This window comes from Sinocyclocheilus anshuiensis, unplaced genomic scaffold (genome assembly GCF_001515605.1).
Source record: "Sinocyclocheilus anshuiensis isolate Anshui unplaced genomic scaffold, SAMN03320099.WGS_v1.1 scaffold393, whole genome shotgun sequence".
Taxonomy (NCBI): domain Eukaryota; kingdom Metazoa; phylum Chordata; class Actinopteri; order Cypriniformes; family Cyprinidae; genus Sinocyclocheilus; species Sinocyclocheilus anshuiensis.
The window spans coordinates 179,818-198,912 of record NW_015536501.1 but is presented as its reverse complement, the minus strand read 5'-3'; the positions used below and the strand labels follow the sequence as shown (position 1 = coordinate 198,912).

Here is a 19,095-nt window from a genome sequence, read left to right as displayed (position 1 = left end):
GTAGGGATGTTCATTTCGGTTATTTTTCCTAACCGACAACCGACGCTCGTTAACCGATTATTAACCGTTAACCGATAACCGATAAGATTATTTTAAATTAGAATTTATTTAAATTGCAAAACATCATAAAGCTAGGCTATATATATATAAATAATATATTAATATAATAATAATATAATAATAAATAGGCTTATACGAGAAATATATTTTTACTTAATAAATTAAGAAAACAAAAGAAAAACTATGCAACAAGTGTTTATTACATTTGAAATATGGATATTTATCTTACAAAAACATGGACAAAAAAAGAAGAGTTTCTATTTAGTAGTCCTTTGCCCACCCACACAACAGGTGAACACATTTTCAACAAATTGAACGAATTTGTGAGAAAGAACGATATAGACTGGGAACGCACACAGGCTAATTTTCATTTTTGGGTGAACTAACCCTTTAATAATTAAATGGCAGAATAAGAGTAGTATATGGTTCTGGATTCAGCACTAGTTAGAAATAGCCTAATGGGTCATGGCTTTGCTGGTTAGCATGGTTAGACCAATTTTTTACCCCAATTTTTTTATACGTAAACATGTTTTACTAAGTTGTTCCCTTGTTTTAGGTAAATCGTGCATGTTTTACCAATTCCTGCCGCAATTTCGTAAGTCACTCATCCATAGTGATAAAACACATCTAGCTGCTATTATGGCTAATGATTTACTTAAAGGGGTCATATGATGCTGCTAAAAAGAACCCATTCGTTTCAACGTATTTGTGCGAATCAGGATTTTCTGCTATGACATTCATCAAGAACAAATATCGTTGACGTCTTCAAGTGGAGGATGACCTTCGTCTGTTTCTGACGTCACTGCAACCACGAATTAGTCTTCTCTGTGCAGCGAGGAAACAAATGCATACCGCTCACTAATGTAGGGATATAATTATGTAAGCATATTAATCAATAGTAGAAATATTAAAATTTTGGCATTGTTTAAAGTTCTTTCCCCACTCTCTGTTACAGATCATCTGACTGTTTTGGCTGGGATGGACAGCTCTTACAATTTTAAATTGCGAAAAAACAATTCTGTTCTTTTCATATCGAATCATCATTGTTTTTGTTTCATCATTCTTAGTTTTAAAAACGTTATATTAACTTACTTGTTATTACTCTGAAAATAACTGCACTTTTCATGTTAACACAAATAGTGATAAAAGTGAGTTAACAGTCTGACATTGTTCTGTGTGTTTATCTTTGTGTGTGTGTGTGTGTGTGTTGGGTAAGTTGTGTCAAAAGGAAGGCCCACTGTCTTAGACTTTGAAACCCCCTGAGATAGGCTATTTTAGTTAACAAAATTAGTTCACACTGACTTTCACAGCATTTTTTATAGCATTCATTGTTAAATTAGTAATGTTTATTTATGCCTGTTTATAATGCAGTAATGTTAATTTAGAACTTGAATATTAATTTCAAACTTCAAACCTATTATTATAGAAATGAACTTTAAAGCAATACGTGCTGTAAAAGTGTGGATTATTATTTCATAATAGCTTTCTTGGCTTGGCTAATGATAACGTATTTGGTCTTAACTGTAAAGTGTCTTAGTTAACCATAATAACCTTGGAGCAGAAAGACAATAAATCACATACCTTCATGAGTATTTCTCCTGTTCCTCTCAGATTGTTTCTGTTATGGATTTTCAGTACCCAGATGCACCGTGTCGTTCGGGAGGATGGAGTGCAGATAAGCGGCCAGATGAGGCTCGGGTTTGTGTAGATGTTTCATCATACATTCAGAGGCTCGAATCATTTTCCTGCAGGTTTCGCAGAGCGCAGGATGAGGAATGACGACGTTTATTTAGGGCTTCATATGTCATATTTCCGAGGCTCGCAGCATGCTGTGATCATCAGTTTCAGAGCGTTTGGAGGGATATAAATGTGCATACTTGTATCTTAATTTACATAAACATCCCGGCGTCTGCTGAAAACTTTGTCATCGCGAGCGCGCGCACAGACCCTTAGGCCGCTGCGCCCGTGTCCGCATTCCGCAACCTCACGTGGGCAGTGGCGATAAAGTTCAAGGCGTGAGCTAAGAAGTTGTGTGCAGTGTGGATTGGGGTAAATTGAAGCATTAAGCTGCCATCACTTCTGGCCGTGTGCAGAATCAATAGATGCATCCTGAAAGTGGTTGCTGAAGTAATTTACTCAGCGCTGGTCACAACAGATAGGCAAATTCAGCTCCAGCACTCAGGGCTCCCACACACACACAGCACGGCCTACTGAAAAATGTGCTGATGAAGGCTTTTCCAAATAGCTGCACTTACCAAGTGTGTGACTAGACTTTCGATTAAGATGACAAAGCCGGAAGCAACAAGGACTGTAATTTAATCCAGTGGAAACACGAGGCCCTGTACCTCGAGTAAGATCATCCTTTGAAGTCCATTTAGTTTCAAGATGGATCCGTCGTGGTCGGGCCAACCTTTAAAAGCCAAGATGATGGATTAAATCCACAGCAGAACTCATTTGTGTTTGAAGGGTTTACGAAATATCACTAATGCTATCGCGGAGAGATTATATCAGATTTGCATTTCCTCGACCCTGTATTTGACTGCTGCTTTATTCAAGGAGGGCTATTCAGATCAGATGTAAATAGAATGATCTCAACAGTCCTTAGGATTTAATATGTTGTATTTAAAGACTCTACACTTCTACACTTGAGTATGCATTAGCCGTATCATGAACTAACAATGAACAACATTGTACAGAGTTTTTTAATGTAGGTTAAGGGTAGTTGAATTATAAATACAGGCTATTTTTCTATAACTCAGGGCTTTTCAGTTCCATTCATGGATTCAGTCACAACCCAGAAAGTCTTCAGAATAACCGAATAATTACAAGCAGGGTTTTTGATTAGGGTTATAACTAAAATCTGCTCGTCCTGGCCCTCCAGCAACCGTATTGTATAGCCCTGTTAATGAAAGAATCGGCTCATTAGAGTCATTCGCTTGGGAATCAGACAATCCTGGACGTGCTGTATGGTTTAGTTTCTGAAAGAAACGGCTCACGTGAGTCATTCATTCAGAAATCAAACAACCCTTGCTGAGCTATATGTTTTGATTCACTAAAAAGAACCAGGGCACGAGAGCCATTTGCTTGGGGATCAGACTTTCCTGGCTGTGCTTTGTGTTGTTGATTCACTAAAAAGAACTCATGAGAGTCATTTATTTGTAAATCAGCATGCCCTGGCCTTGCTGTATGTTTTTGACTCACCAAAAAGGACCAGGGCATGCGAGTCATTTGTTTGGGAATAAGACTTCCCTAGCTACCCTTTATGTGGTTGATTCACTAAAAAGAACTGACTCATGAAAGTCAATCGTTCGGGAATCTGACTACCCTGGCTGCACTGCAAGTTTTTGATTCACTAAAAATAACCAGGTCATGAGAGTTATGTATGTTTTTGATTCACTAAAAAGAACTGGCTCACATGAGTCATTTGCTCATGATTTGGACCACACTAGGTGTCAAAGGCTATGCTTCATGTTTGTTTAAGCGTATAGCTGCCGAGGATAACTTAGTAGAATTTTAAGGGAATTGTAGCTAGCTGCTTTGGTTTTATTCCTCATTGCACAGTCTTTTTTTATTTAATTTTTATTGAATTTCCTTAGTCGTGTCCCTGAAGATTCAGCAGTGAGCGCAGCTCCTGGAATGGTAGCGAAAAACATATTGTTCATCAGTAATTTATGTTCATGCATAATACATAAAAAATGTATGTAGAAATTAACTTTAACCAAGATTAATGAAAGCTTTAAAATTGTTATTCATCATTGATATAGAATACATAATTTGAACAAAATGAACATTATAAATTCCTAGTTATTTTAAAAACTCGCATGTTATATAATCATTGTCCACCCTATCACTCATGCTTAGAATAAAGCAGGGTTTTTTTTTACTTCTTTACATACGAAATGCAATGAAGTGAATAAAATCCATTTGTTCAAATCTGACATTGTCTTAACCAGTTGCATAGAGTGAAAAGAAATTTGGTCACTCATGTTTTTATTTCTGTGCCATTGTGCTGAGTAAGCTAAATCGAGCTGCACATAACTATATATTCTGATTATTGTGTTATATCTTGCTGTCTTTTTTTTCTCGCTGTCAGTACTTGGTGTTGCTTAAATAGTACATCGTTTCTTTTAAAAGAGCAAGGAAAATCTGATATGTCCTCCCACTGATTAGTTATTAAAACTTCAAATTCAACATTGAAATAAGAAATAATGCATTGTACCAACTTAAAATATGTTTATGCTTGACTTAAAATGATAAGTTTAGTTAACTTTAAGTTCGATATCTAACTAATTGCAGGAAGCATTAGTTAAAACTTTCATAATCTATTCATTTTACAGCCTGCATATTTCAGTTGGTACATTTGAGGTGACCTGCTGTTGACATAATCCGACTTGACAGGAAGTCCCTCCTTTTATAAAAAAAGGTTAGATGAACCAAAAACAAACAAAAAAAAAAAGATGCCGCCTCAGATTTAATGACCACACAGCTTTCCCACACACTGTTTTATTCAACACTTATTTTGTAATCATGATTATTTGATCAGTGTAATTGCTCTGATGCACAGCTCGAATGAAAGTTTCACTCTGAATGTTCTGCAGGCTCATCCGTCGAGGGGAGGCACTTCCTGAACCAATTAAGTGATGTAAACGTTTACGCCAGACATTCAGGGGGGCTGCGGGAAAGAGAAGCTTACTTAAAACAGTGAGCTTAAACATATGGCAGCCTTAAAATAAACAGAACAAAAAATAATTCAATCATACTCCCACCAGAATGTGGAGTTTATGCGCAATGATGTATAGAACAACAACAACAACACATTGTTTGGAGGTATAAAAGAAGCTTCTAACATCAGAGCGTCTGAATTCACAGGACATGTACGTACGTAAACACATTTATTATCCATGAAGTGTTGAAATGATCAGCTCACATTTAATACGCATTGAGAAAATAAAGTATTGGGATTTACATTCTGGTCTCTGGCATGTAAACTCTATGCTGTCCATGTTAGCAAAGCTCCTGAAGAACTCTCCACACATGCAGTTTGGCCATGTGTGTTTTTACACATTCGCATTGCGTTGGAAAAAAACACAAAGCAAGAAATCGTAAAGACGAGAGACCACATAAGGAGAAGAGAGATGTAATTAAAAAACAGTTTAGTGCACACAAGTGAAATCTATCTTACAGAGTCCTTAGAAAAGCACAGAATGATAATTTTGAGCGACGACCTCCGGAGGATAATTCATCCTCGTTTAGATCTCTTTATCAGCAGAGAAACACTGGGGTTGGCATTGAACAGACACCCTTGTGCTATGGGCCATAGTAGAAGAACTGCTAAACGGCCCAAGTTTGGCTCCTTGTTAAGAAAAAAACGAACACAACCCTCAAGGTTCTCCCACAGTTCCAAGTTCCTGCATGGAACAGATTAGATCGGCTCACCGTGATAGTCAATGGCGGCTGTGTGGATGGACTCCTGATTGTCATGTTATGAAACGACATCCAAGGTTTGGTTTCCCTCTCGTTTTCAGTTTTCAAACTCGCAAGTCTTCCACAAACAACATGAGATCTAAAAAACACGTTACTTTTCAAAATATACAGAAAAATGAGCTTGAGATGTCACTATTGTCTTTCCAAGCTTGCGACGTTTGGATTTGTTCACGAATGATGCATGAAGCACAGGTGACTCACCTTTAGTGTTCGTCCAAAAGCACGTATGACGTTCAGTCCTTTAGTTAAACGTGCGTTTGCATTCGTTTCTGTAGCGGTCGAGTTAGGTCCGAGTTCTGGGACGATGACTGTGAGTAGTGGGAAGAAGACGACACCGAGGCTTTGCTAGCTTTGTCGAACTGCACATATCCATCCTGCTTGCTGTAGCTGCTGACGCTGCTGTCGCACTGCGTGTCCTGGAACGAGCTGGAATCGCTGAGCGATCCCCTCTGAAACTCACGTTCGCACAACTCGATGGAGCTGCTGCCCATTCCCAGAACGAAACGCTGGCTGTAGTCATATAGGCGGTTGGGACCGGCGCCCAGTGTGTTGTAAATGTTGGTGTAAGACATGCCGGTGGGGACGCGGTGTTTTCCGAGGGTTGCTGTGGCGGGGTTTCGGACCTCTGTGTTCTGGTTGGCTGTCAGGGATATGGTCGGGGTCGGCTGTTCTTTGAAGGTGTTCACACTGTAATATCCGTTGGTTGGATCCTAATAGAAATACATAAATACATTTAATCAATCATTGAATTATTCGCACATTTTTTATGCAAATGAGCCATAGGTAAAAGAGTGACCATGTATATGTAAATTATGCCAGCACTTATAGTATAGGCTTATGGAAGCTTATACACTGGAAAAAATTATACTAAATTTTTTTTTAAGGAAAGTGGGTTGCAAACAATTTACTTTAGCTACATTTAAATAAAAAAGTTGAAAGTTAGTCAACTAAATTTGTTTATTTAAATAAATTGATTGCAACCACTTACCTTAAAATTTTTTAGTAAATTCAATGAATAATTTTTTCCAGTGTCTCTGCCAGGTAATTGTGACTTTTTCTCTCACAATTAATTTTTTTTCTTACAATTCTGAGAAAAATAAAGTATGAAAGGCAAGATATACATTTACAATTAAGGGAAAAAGTCTTAATTGCGAGCTATAACTTGCAATAGAAGAAAAGTCTGAATTGTGAGATATAAACTAAATAAATAAAGCTTGTTTTCAACCACAAAAAAAAGTAATAGTGACTTTTAAACTTGCAATTCTGAGTTTTATAACTCGCAATTCTTACTTTTCTCATAAATGCAAGAAAAAAGTCAGAATTGTGAGAAAAAAAAAAATTTTCTGCAAGGGAATAAAAAAAATGAAAGGTAATTGCAACTTTTTATCTTGCAATTCTGAGTTTATACCTCAAAATACCTCAAGAAAATCTGAATTGCCAGAAAAAAGTCAGAATTTTGAGATATAAACTTGGAATTAACAAGCTTGAAAAGAAGAAAAGAAAAAATGTTGCACATAAGGTAATTGTGACTTTTAATCTTATAATTCTGAGTTAAAAAAAAAAAGCCTGAATTGTGAGATAAGAAATCACAATTACCTTTTTTATTATGTGAGGGAAATCAGACAAAACAGGCTTTTTGCACTGAAATGCCATGCTAAATAAACCATTTGATGAATTCTCGCCCCAAAGTAGCCAATGAATCATTAACACATGAAATGAATCTCTTTCTCTTTTTGTTTTTCTCATTGTTTTTGTAGGCATTTCGCTGGATGTTTCCATGAAGCTTGTCATCAAATTAATCTATTTATCCAAAGTCCATTATTCCTTTTAACAAGCAATTATTTATATATTACAGGACTTTTACAGTATATACTTTCAGCTTGAATTCAAAACAAAATGAGGGAAAGAGTAAAAGGAAACTGTAATTTTCCTCTCATGTATTTGTAAGCTGTAAAAAGCCAAGGTCAAGTTCAGCTCACACTAATTATAGGCAGCGTGACGTGGAAATTAGGGAACAGACTGATAACTGTCCCACGCTAAGAAGATTACATGGTTTAGTGGTGTGAAACCATCATCTCCAGCATAAACAGTCAAATCCTGTTATCAGCTAATTAAATGGGCCTTGACGATTCATGTCGGCATTAAATATGCGAAATAATCTCTCCATAAAATTCACTCACATTTTATTTTTGGCCAGTTTCTATATAGATAACATATATCTCTCGCTCTCTCTTTTTAATCCTAGCGGTCTTGTGGGAATGCTGAGGTGAAATAACTCAGAGATTCCTGGGAAAAAAAAATAGTATGGTGTGCACTTTCAATGCAGTCAGTCAAGGCCGAACATCTCTGAATCTCGACTGAGGGCCAATGGCTTAATCATACTGGATGGAATGGAATATTTGAAGACTGAGAGATGATGATGCCATGTTTTGCCATGGAGAGATTGTGAAGGCAGGTGTGGTTGTTGGGAGAAAACAAGATGATCAACTCGATTTTTACATTTTCTGAAGAAAATCTGACTGGTGCCAGTGCAAAACTCAAAGCAACTGGACTGAGCCTGTTTCCAAGTCTCTATGATATTCTAGTTTGTAAACAGCACTCGTATTTAGTTCTCTCGCACACGTTTTACATTTACCTGAGAAAGGTAAATGTAAATTTGCATTCTCTCAAGAAACTTGGTTCTCTTTGAAAAAGTTTTGTGTTCCCTCTAAAAATGTTGTTCGCTTTGCAGATGTTTTGCGTTTCCCTGATAAATGTTGCATTCTGTTCACAAAGTTTTACATTCCCTTAATGGCACAATATGTAAGATTTTTTTATTAAAATATCCAAAAACCACTAGAACAGTGTTATATATTTTGTGTACTTACATTATCCCAAATGTTTGAAGAATGTTTAAATCCAGAGAAATAAGCAATTTTAACTAGTGCCACGGACCGTGTCCATAGTGTCGCCTGCCAATGACGTCATAACCCCTCGATTTCCGGTTTTGTTTTGTAGAAAACATGGAAACACCAAAGACGCTTTAATCTGTTGTGCGTTTTAATAGACCGGTGACGACCGCACAGAGTAGCATTATAACAGAACTTTCAAATGTATCTAGCATCGGCTGTGGGGATGAAGACCACAACTCCCATGATTCCACACTCAGTCACAGCGTCATCAAACTATGCCTTTGTCCATTTGTTTATTTTGAATACGCGCCCTCTAGCGGCGAAAATTACATATTGTGCTTTTAAGTAACTTTGCATTCCTTTTGCAAAAGTTTTGTCTTCCCCTACAAAAATTAGTGCTCTCTTCGCAAAAGTTTTGTGTTCCCCTGAGAAACTTTGCGTTCTCTTTGCTAAAGTTTTGTATTCCCATGAGAAACTTTGCATTCTCTTTGGAAAAGTTCTTTATTTCCCTAAGAAACTGTCATCTTTTTGCAGAAGTTCCTACAAGCAACAATGTGTTCAGCAATCCCACGATTCACCATTTATGTACTGCAAATCCAACGAGTTACATGCATACGTTTAATATTGATGGTAAAGAATAGACAAGTTCATAAATCTATGGCGCAAAGTCTAAAATCCTAAAAACCCTTGGGTAATTTTTTTTTCTAAATGATATAGGTTAGTTTTACAAACCCTGTTGCAAGACAATCCATTTATAATATAGTATCTCAAAATATTATTTTTATTGTAAGTCATACTTATCTAAAGGAAAGTAGATGTTGTTTTATCTTTGATCAATTTGTTCCTCTCTGTAAATGCGACTCAGTAGGCAGTCACAAAGCAAAGTTTCCATTTCTGGTTAGTTACGCTTGCCTTAGCAAATATGACTTTTGATGGATGCTTTGTCTTAAATGTGCAATTTGCAAAGATCCTAACAAGTCCTTGAAATATTGAGCTTTTGAAATGGTCTGAAAGGCTGAAAGATCCAGACTGAAGTCTAGCCAAACAGCATTCATTAAATGAATTAGCATGCACATTCTACCAAATGCCCCAGTACTTCTCAATTACCAGAGGGTATATTGAAAACTTGGGCTCTGGAGATCTGACATGCAGTCAGTCAGTATGACAACACGTCCATTTGTGAACATTTCTATAATGGACTCTTGTAAAGAAAAAGAACATGGCAAGGAATTCTGAAAAAGTCAGAGAGCGAGAGTTCCCACAACTCTGCTTTATTAGATTCTGTGAGATTACGCGGCTGTTCTATTAAATCTGTTTTTTTATGAGTATGATGGAGAAATGACTCTCTGGGGTTCTTTAATGGTGACAGATGTGAGTCCTGCAGAGTTCTCCCCCCTTCTCTCCATCCCTCTGTTCATCACCTTAATGTGCTGTAGTTCCCTCTCCTCCTCCTGCAGGACCTCCAACTGTTTCAACACCGACTCTTGCTGAAACTCTGATCGCTCCATCTAAAAGCAGAAAGAGAGAAAGTGAGATGATGCAGTAGACGTGTGCTGAAGCACCAGTGACTGGTATTGATTTCAGCCCGTAAGCATGTACACAAGAATGTTCAGCATCCAGCAAGAACAGAAATTCCCTCAAAGCTCAGGTCTGATCCGAACCCGGTCAAAGTTCAAGGATGCTGCAGTGCTGCAGGGGAAGAGGCGAAGGAAGACTGTTCATGTTCACACTTAGGGTGTCACATTAGTGAAATTTTGGGCAAAAAGTGGTCCAATGTATAACAGCTCACACTATGTTCACTTTAATACAGAGCAGTATTCTTAGTTCAAATGACCAACTTGAAAATGATCAAAATCTGTTTGGGAAAGTTTTTCGCTGGATTCCTATTGGAATGACTCAATTTCACCCACAAAATTTCACCAAGCAATGGTAAATGCGACTGTACCATTACAGCAATAATGTGATCGGAATTTGTCAAATGTGACCGCATACTAAAGGCTGAGAAAAGCGTGGCTTTATGCAAATGAGCCGCGATTCTGCGTGCAAAAGATTCAGTGACTACCAATAGTAGTGAAGACATGATCCTTCCTCTTTGAGATCTAGTCGATAGGCAGGCACGTGATAAAATATGATATGTGGGAAAATATGTGGTGAAATTGACGTCATTCTGAGTAAGTTTAATTCATGCATTTATAATCTTGCTTGTGATTTGGTGTATTATGCACTACTATAATTATGCAAACACTTCCTTCACCAGAACAAATAGTAGGAAAAACATTACTTTTCAAAATAGAATTAAGTCTTATTTTTATTGGCAATGCATCTCATTTGTGAGCAGTTGCATAGTAATGTGAGGGCATCTAGGGAACATCTACTAGCAACCAGCATTACAGCAACAAAAAATGAGGCAAACGACAGCAAGATACACTATCATATCTTGCATCTTCAAGATGAAATGTCTGAATGTACTCAAACTCGTCTAGCTTGACTTTGATACTCTATAGGAGCCGATTTACACTTGCAGTCAGAGCTGTTAACATCAGATTATCCGAGACGGATGCTTAAACCAGATGTAAAGGAAGTCAGAGAGAAGAGTGAAGAGGGGGGTTTGGAGTGCCAACTCACCATCATTTGCTTCATGTTGCCGTGGTCTTCCGGTTCTCTGGCTGCGTTATGGTCCTTATGGACAATCTCCACTCGGATGTCGTTTTTAGCAGATACAACCCCTTTGAGATCTGGCGGAAATCGTTCTGATTAGCCACGGTGATGCGACCCACACTACATCCTACAGCTTCCGCTGAGCTTTGACATGATTCTGAATATCCCTTCACACACTCGTGAACATGCAGCAATCACTCGTGAACAACATGCATGTCTATATTTTCCCAGAACCTGGCCGCTAAGAGGTGATAGAAGGGCTTACTTTCGCTTTTTAACGTGCCGGAGAGCTCTCGCTGCCGAGAGGAGAGGGACACTGGGAGTGATGACATCACCAGGTGCATGTCCTCTGTGGTGCACGGTCACAACATGCGAAGAAAGAAATATCACTTGTTAAAAAATGAGGTCTTTACAGTCCTGGCCAGATAAAGTCAGGCTGCTGCTGGTAAGGAGCAGGAGCTCACCGCTAATGGAGGCAATTTGCGAAAGGCAAGATAAGACAATAAAGACCTCAGATAGACTAAGACGTGAGGTGCAGGTGTGCTCTTATCACTGTGTGGTACAGTGCTGGGGAAGCTACTTGGAAAATGCGGCTTGCTGAGCTACAGGTACCTTGAAGAAGTTAAACTACTGTCAACTATTGTCTCCCTTTTGAACACATGTACACCGCCATTCAAAAGTTTGTGATCAGTAAGATTTGTAATGTTTTTTAATGGAGTAGGTTATGCTTATCAAAGCTGTATTTATTTGATCAAAAATACAGAAAAAACATTAATGTTGTGAAATATTATTGCAATCTCTAATATTGGTTTCTTATATTAATATACTTTAAAATATAATTTATTTCTGTGACACAGCGCTTCATTTTCATCAGCCATTACTGCAGTCTTCAGTGTCACATGATCCTTCAGAAATCATTGTAATATTCTGATTTATTATCAGTGTTGAAACTGTTGTGCTGCTTAATATTTTTTTGGAACTTGTGATACTTTTTTTTTGATTCTTTGATGAATAAAAGTTTTTCTAACAATACAAGTCTTTACTATCCCTTTTTATCCATTTAACACAATTAAAAGTATTAAAAGAAAAGAAAGAAAAAATGTACTGACCCCAAACGTTTGAATAGTAGTGTATATTGTAACACAAAATTTCTATTTTGAATAAACACTGTTCTTTTTAAACTTTTTATTTATCAAAGAATCCTGAAAAAAATATCACAGGTCCCAAAAAATATTAAGCAAACTGTTTTCAACATTGATTATAAATCAGCATATTAGAATGATTTCTGAAGGATCATGTGACACTGAAGACTGGAGTAATGATGCTGAAAATTCAGGTTTGATATCACAGGAATGAATTACATTTTAAAAGACAAAAAATAGAAAACAATTATTATAATATTTTAATAATAATATTTATGTTTTTACTGTATTTTGGCCAAACAAATGCAGTCTTGGTAAGCATAAGAGACTTCTTTCAAAACATAAAAAAAAAATCTCACCGACCTCAAACTTTAGAACAATAGTGTGTGTATATATATATATATATATGCAAGTATGTATATACATGTGCAACATTTTATTTAATTCTTTTGGTTAAAAATCAGATCGATATTTCTATAGCAAAATTACAATGTGGATCTCAGTTATGGTGATGTTATGACTATTAAACAACTATTAAAACTAAAAGACTACATTATTTAGACAACTAAATAAAAACACAGTGATAAATGGCAAAATCTTTTTGTAATTATTATTTAATTTTATATTTTATTATATTTATTTCAGACTTTCCTGTAAGGCTTTGTACAATATAATCCAAAAATGATGTAGTGTTTTGTCATACTACAATGCTAATTGTTGAAAAAACAACTTATTATTGGAAAACAGCACTAATTTGACAACATCTGAGTTGCCGTCATGCTACAGAAAAAAAAGTGGTTAAGCGGCGCTCCTTTTAATTAGCTATACTCCAACACATTTGTGCATGTGTGGATAAAGTCGTGCTACATGGTGCAACACAGCGTCACAAGTTGAGTCTAAAAACGGTGGGTGTCTCAGTGGACGTGCGGTGCGAGTCGCCTCTGTGTTTCTGTCTCTGTAGAAACAACGAGCTCACTTACTCCTCTGCAGTCGAGCGCAGCAGAAAGCCCCCAGGGTCCCAATGAGGACGATGAGAGCCAGGAAAGCTCCCACTGCAACCCCGATGATGACGGCCAAGCGCAAAGACCCTGAGGAGAACACAGAACCGCTGGGATCATCAGACAACCAGTGACAGAACGTAGAAGCGAAGCAACGTGCACAGTCCCGATCAGGAGCCTGTTTGTCACTTGAGGAGACATATTGAACAGTCTTCCATTAAGTCCTATGGGAATGAGCTGACCTCTTTGAATAACTCAGCTCTGCACCTTGGGAGTCGGCTTTACTAGAGGAAAATGGGCCAGTATTTGAATAAAAAATACCATCTAATTTCATTTAAATATTTCAAAGAAATCATAAAGGCGAGTAAAAAGGATTAAGGGCTGTTTAAATTAGATTACAAATGGAAGTTCTGAATATGTCAGAATTCCATTAAGGAAATCCACAGATTTAAGTAGGTGACATTTACCTGAATAAACAGACTTTGATCCAGTCTTTGCCCTAATGCTCTGAAAATCAAGTCGGGGTACTTAATCACTGCGAGACGTGAGTAAAACACACTCACACACACTCGAGGCACCATGTCCTAACCAGACCCAACACGACACGCAATAAAAGCTATCTTTTCCAAGTTAATCAGAATTTTTATCCTCAAAAGATCTTAAAAGGAAACATGAACGTTAAAACTGTGAACTCAATGTGAATGAACATCTTCGTATTTCACGACAAAGATTGCATCAGTCACTCAGTATGTACTTTTAATAATATTAAAATGGTTTAATATTAATGAATTAGATTAGAGAGAGCGGCGACAGCCCGCCCATGCGCTCTCCTGATTGATTTTCGAATAATTCCGTCGCGTCTCTTAGCTGTCACGGCTGGTCCGAACAGACAAATTGCTTGTGGCTGGAATCTGAATCTGTTGCAGTGCGGTTGGTTAGGATGCAGTGTAACTTGATTGTTACCTTGCTCTTTAAGGCGAATGATCTCCGTGTCAGAGCCGAAACTGTTCCATGCAGTGCAGAATGATGTTGCTCATGGTGAGGGTGGAGATGACACCATCCTCTGTGCTCACGGTCTCCACGGTATAACGGCCCGATGTTCCTGATTCTAGCACTGTCTCTTTCCATGACCATGCCTGCATAAAATATAAGCATAAACAATAAGTAAATAATGGGGGAGGGGGATTACTTACTATTGCAAAGTTCAGGAACACAAGTAAAGCAACTCAGTGCTGTTTTGCTATTATGACATACTCAGTTTTTCTAAAGTCGAGCCCACAAGCACAGCAGGTCAGGTGGATTAATGCACTTTTTTAGTTCAGACAGGCCTAGGCTGAAAAATGCTTTTGCGGTTCAGTCCATTCAGCCTCTTCCTAGCATGCATCGGGACATGAATAATTAATACGGTTGCACTGTCTGACAGTTTGCCAATTTGATTTACACTTGTTGTCCTGTGATATCAGGAGGAATTTGTTCCTCTATTTAAAGTGATTGATCGTTTCATATACCAAGTGTTGAAGGTCTGTGTGTGGTGGTATTTCACAAGAGTGAAATTTTTGTGAGTGATCATGTGCTGTTGTCAATAGTTTAGGACAATGAGCACTTTAGTCTCCATAACGTTCATTTCCCTTAGAAAACACGAGATAGGGTACATCATTAAATTAACAATTTGTAATGATTCTGTGGATCTGTTTTTATCTAGTATATTTTAAAATGTAATTTATTCCTGTGATGAGCATCATTACTCCACTCTTCAGTCACATGATTCTTCAAGGATCATTCTAATATGCTGATTTGCTGCACAAGAAATATCGCTTATTATTATTAATGTTTAAGAACAGTTGTTTTCATTCATATTTTTGTGGAAACCATCATAGTTTTATAGGATTCTTTGATGAATAGAAAAGATCAACATTATTTGAAATATAAACCTTTTTTTAAGAATATTATTGTCTTTACTGTCCCTTTTAATCAATTTAATGCACCTATTCATTTCTTTAAAATCTTACTGACCCCAAACTTTATGGTAGAGTATACAAATATTATTATTATTATTTTTATATCATTTTAATAATATTATTTAAGTAAATAAACATTAAATACTAGATTTGTATATTACTGACATGATTAAGAAATATCTGAGCACTAAATATATTGATAGATGGATTAATAAAAACAAAGCTGAATGCATACATACAGTACATATTATTATTACTGAATTTTTATAAATATTTATACAATATTATAATATATTTATAAAATAATTCTATCCAACTAAATGGAAATGAAATATTGATTTGAATATCACTGACGTGATTCAGAAATAAATGATCACAGAATACAGGTAGCTGGATGGATAGATAGAACTCACAATGCGGTCTGGAGGAGGGGTGCTGCGGATGAAACACTTGATCTGGCCCTTCTCCCCGTACAGAGCCTGCTGCGTCTGTGTGCTGGAGATGGTGGGAGGCCCTGAAACAAACAACAGACTGTCAAGCTTCCTGTCTGACAGCTGAACCGCCTGCACACCACATCAGCACACATCCTTCCTGAGAACAGAGATGACAGGACATACGCTTCTGTTTTCATGATCTCCAATCTGGTTTTGATGATCTTCTATCTTAAGATGAGGTGGAAGAGTAAAGAATCAGGGACAACCTTTTGCATGCGGTATTCCACTGCTTCTTATTCATTGACCGCTCACAATTAAGTTTACAACCAGCCAGCGAGTATTGAAATGAAGTCATTGACATTCTTTGCAGCACAAACATGCTTCCATTCTATGTAAATTAGGCTCATTATAGACCAATTATAGGTTTGTAAACATTCAGGATGCGCGCGCATCATGGTTGCAGAAAACCCGGGAGAGAAAGCCTTTACGGCTAGAAAATTTCACAGATACGGTACAAAATAGTTAGGTTTAAAAAGATTATAAATTATATTGATTAGGAGTCATTTTCAAAATGTTCTCCGCATATTACAAGAGCTTGTCACCCAGCGATAAGCACTGTTATTCAACGAAATTGACATCAGAGAGTGGGATAGTCTTACAGATCCGAAACGGGGATGACGGTTTTTTTGTGGGCGGAGCCTATCTGGAGGCAGAAAATTACGGTTTAATGCTAAATTTCTCCAAATCTGTTCTGATAGAAAAACAAATTCATCTACATATTGGATGGCCTGAGGTTGAGTTAATTTTCAACAAACCATTCTTTAAAAAATATAAGTAAAAAAAAAAAAAAATCTTAAAAATGAAATATGCATGGATGAATCATTCACAATATGATCAATAGGATTTATTTAGTAAAGATTTTCATTCCATTTAATACTGACTTCAACTTTTTCTTCGTCATAGCTACGTTTTTTTTTTTTTTTCACAAATGCACCAAAGAGAGCTAAGGAGGGTGTTAAGATTTGTTATTCAACTTAAATTTCGGTCTGTTCCTCACTCAAAACTATCATATAACTTCAGAAGACTTGAACATGGATTGTATGGACCACTTTTATGGTGCTTTTTTGCCATTTTGGAGCTTGACAGTTCCAGTGCTCATTATATTGAAAAGTGGCAAGATATTCTCCAACAATTTATATTTTGTGCTCCACTGAAGAAAGGCATACGAGGTTGGAATGACACGAGGGTGAGTAAATAATGACTGAATTCTCGTTTTTGGATGAGCTAGTCGTTTAACTCTTCCCACTGCATCTTATTTAACAAAACTGGAAATAATGCTTAGAGTAAACTTCATAATTTCATAAATAATTAAAAGTGAAAGAAAAGGAGGAGATTAAATCATAATAAATACAATCATAACTTTTCCATTTCTCCTTCCGCGGCAGATTGAGGTCCATTATGTGTCTCTATACGAAAACAGATTTTAATTTTAATTAGAATTCGGGTGACTCAGTGCGCGAGTACTATCCCATCAATTACAGATCCCAGCAGCGTGCTGGAGTCTTCTGTACACCGAAGCTCCGTCTCTCTAGAGAGAGCGAGACAATGCTCTCGCTTTCCCCGGCACCCTCTTAATCACACGCACGCTCAAAGGCTGCAGTCGGGCAGAGGGGTGGGACGCCTTTTCCGTGCTCTTCCAGCGGCAGTCTGTTCAGATCATGTCCTCTGGGGGAGCCAAACAAATCTGACAGGGGATCATGGCCATAAATGAGGGCTGTAATTAAACAGCTTTATCTCTCAGGCTCAGATGGGAAACGAGCGGAGAAAGGAGAGAGAGCGGGATGTGAGACCGAACCGCATGAGGAAGGTGCAGTCACACGTCTCGCTCCGTGCCTGGCTCTTGGCGATGCTCTGCTTGTACGGTGAGAGAACGGAAGGCCTGATCATCTATTCCAACTGACTCACTTCTCATGGAGGGACATAGCGTATAATAAAAAAAAACAATAAATGACTGTTTAAAAATTAAACTGATGGTCAAGAATACATATTAATTACTACAATAAATGAACAAAAATCAACATTTGGTAATCCTGTAAACAAAACAAAAAAAAGTAATTTACGTCAAAACATTTACGGTAAAAAACGGCAGCTGTGGTTGCCAGAATTTTACCATAAAAAAATACGGTAGCAACATTTTGGTTTTACAGTTTTAACTTAAATTTACATTTAAATACCGTAATTTCATTAACTGATATAATGTTAATATACCAACCTATTGAAGTACTGAAATCTGTTTTGAACCTTTGTAATACACTGATAACCACCAAAAGCAGGTGGTGATGAGAACGTCACAAGATGAACCAAAGCTGCTTTTTAATATTAAAATATATAGAAGGTGCACAGTGTCATTCACACAAACACTAAACACCATCATGGTAACACACATGAAACTGAAATAATGCAATAAACATTAATTTAATCCATTGTTCTCATTTGTCGCTTTGGATAAAAGTGTCTGCTAAATGTAAATGTAAATTTAACAACATTAGATGTAACATACAACCCTAATTTACAAAAGTGATAAAAAAAAAAGAAGAAACAGTTATTTCAACAAATAAATATCAAATTTGAAATGTAATGCAGGGAATTCTGGGAATGTCAATTTACGGTTATTCACTGTAAATTATACGTTCTTTTTCACTTCCAAAAATGGTATACTACTGTAAAATTACATGTAATGTCCAATACAGTTTTCCACCATATATAGTAGGGGAACTTACCGTTAACCATTTAACAGGTTTTTACTGTAGCATTTTTACAGTCTTTTACCGTTAAATTCACAGTCATTTTTTACAGTGTGGAGCCCACTAGGGGGCCTCAGCAAACCTTCAAGGGGTAAATACATTAAATATATTAAAATTAGTAATCATAAAAATTAATTCAACATACAAGAAATAAAAAGTAAGTACTGGAAAAATCTTACAGCATATATTGAGGGGTCAAAAAAGTTGAAAACCACTGCAATAAAAGCTGTAGCTGGGTCGCATTTGGTTGCATTCTATTTTGTGATTTAACAATGACCTCTCTTGTATGGTGCTACAAACATTATCATTTATCCTTTCTTCACTTTCGGCTTCTCGCAAGTAAAAAAAAATCATCTAATGGGTGGACAGAAAGCAGCAGAAGTTAGAGGGGCGGCAGGGAACTGTTCAGAAAATGTTACGGGTGGTTCTCGGACACAATTTGTTGTCAATGAGCATGAAAAATATCTTAGAATGGTCACAAACTTCATTCAACAACACTTCAATAACAGGCTTCTGAACTTGCATTCTGAGTTGTTAATGAGTGTTTATTGTGCTGTTGATTTAAAGAGACCGAACTGAGGTTAAAAATCATTGTTATATTCACCCTCTAGCAGACAGCAATCTGATCTTTTCTTCAGGGTGAGTAATTTATGGGCTAATTTAAAT

General features: G+C 37.0%; 1 pseudogene; it reads right to left on the bottom strand.

Moving 5' to 3' along the window:
* Positions 1–4,553: 4,553 nt before the first annotated feature.
* Positions 4,554–19,095, bottom strand: part of LOC107688906 (kin of IRRE-like protein 3) — a 152,877-nt pseudogene continuing 138,335 nt past the window's right edge.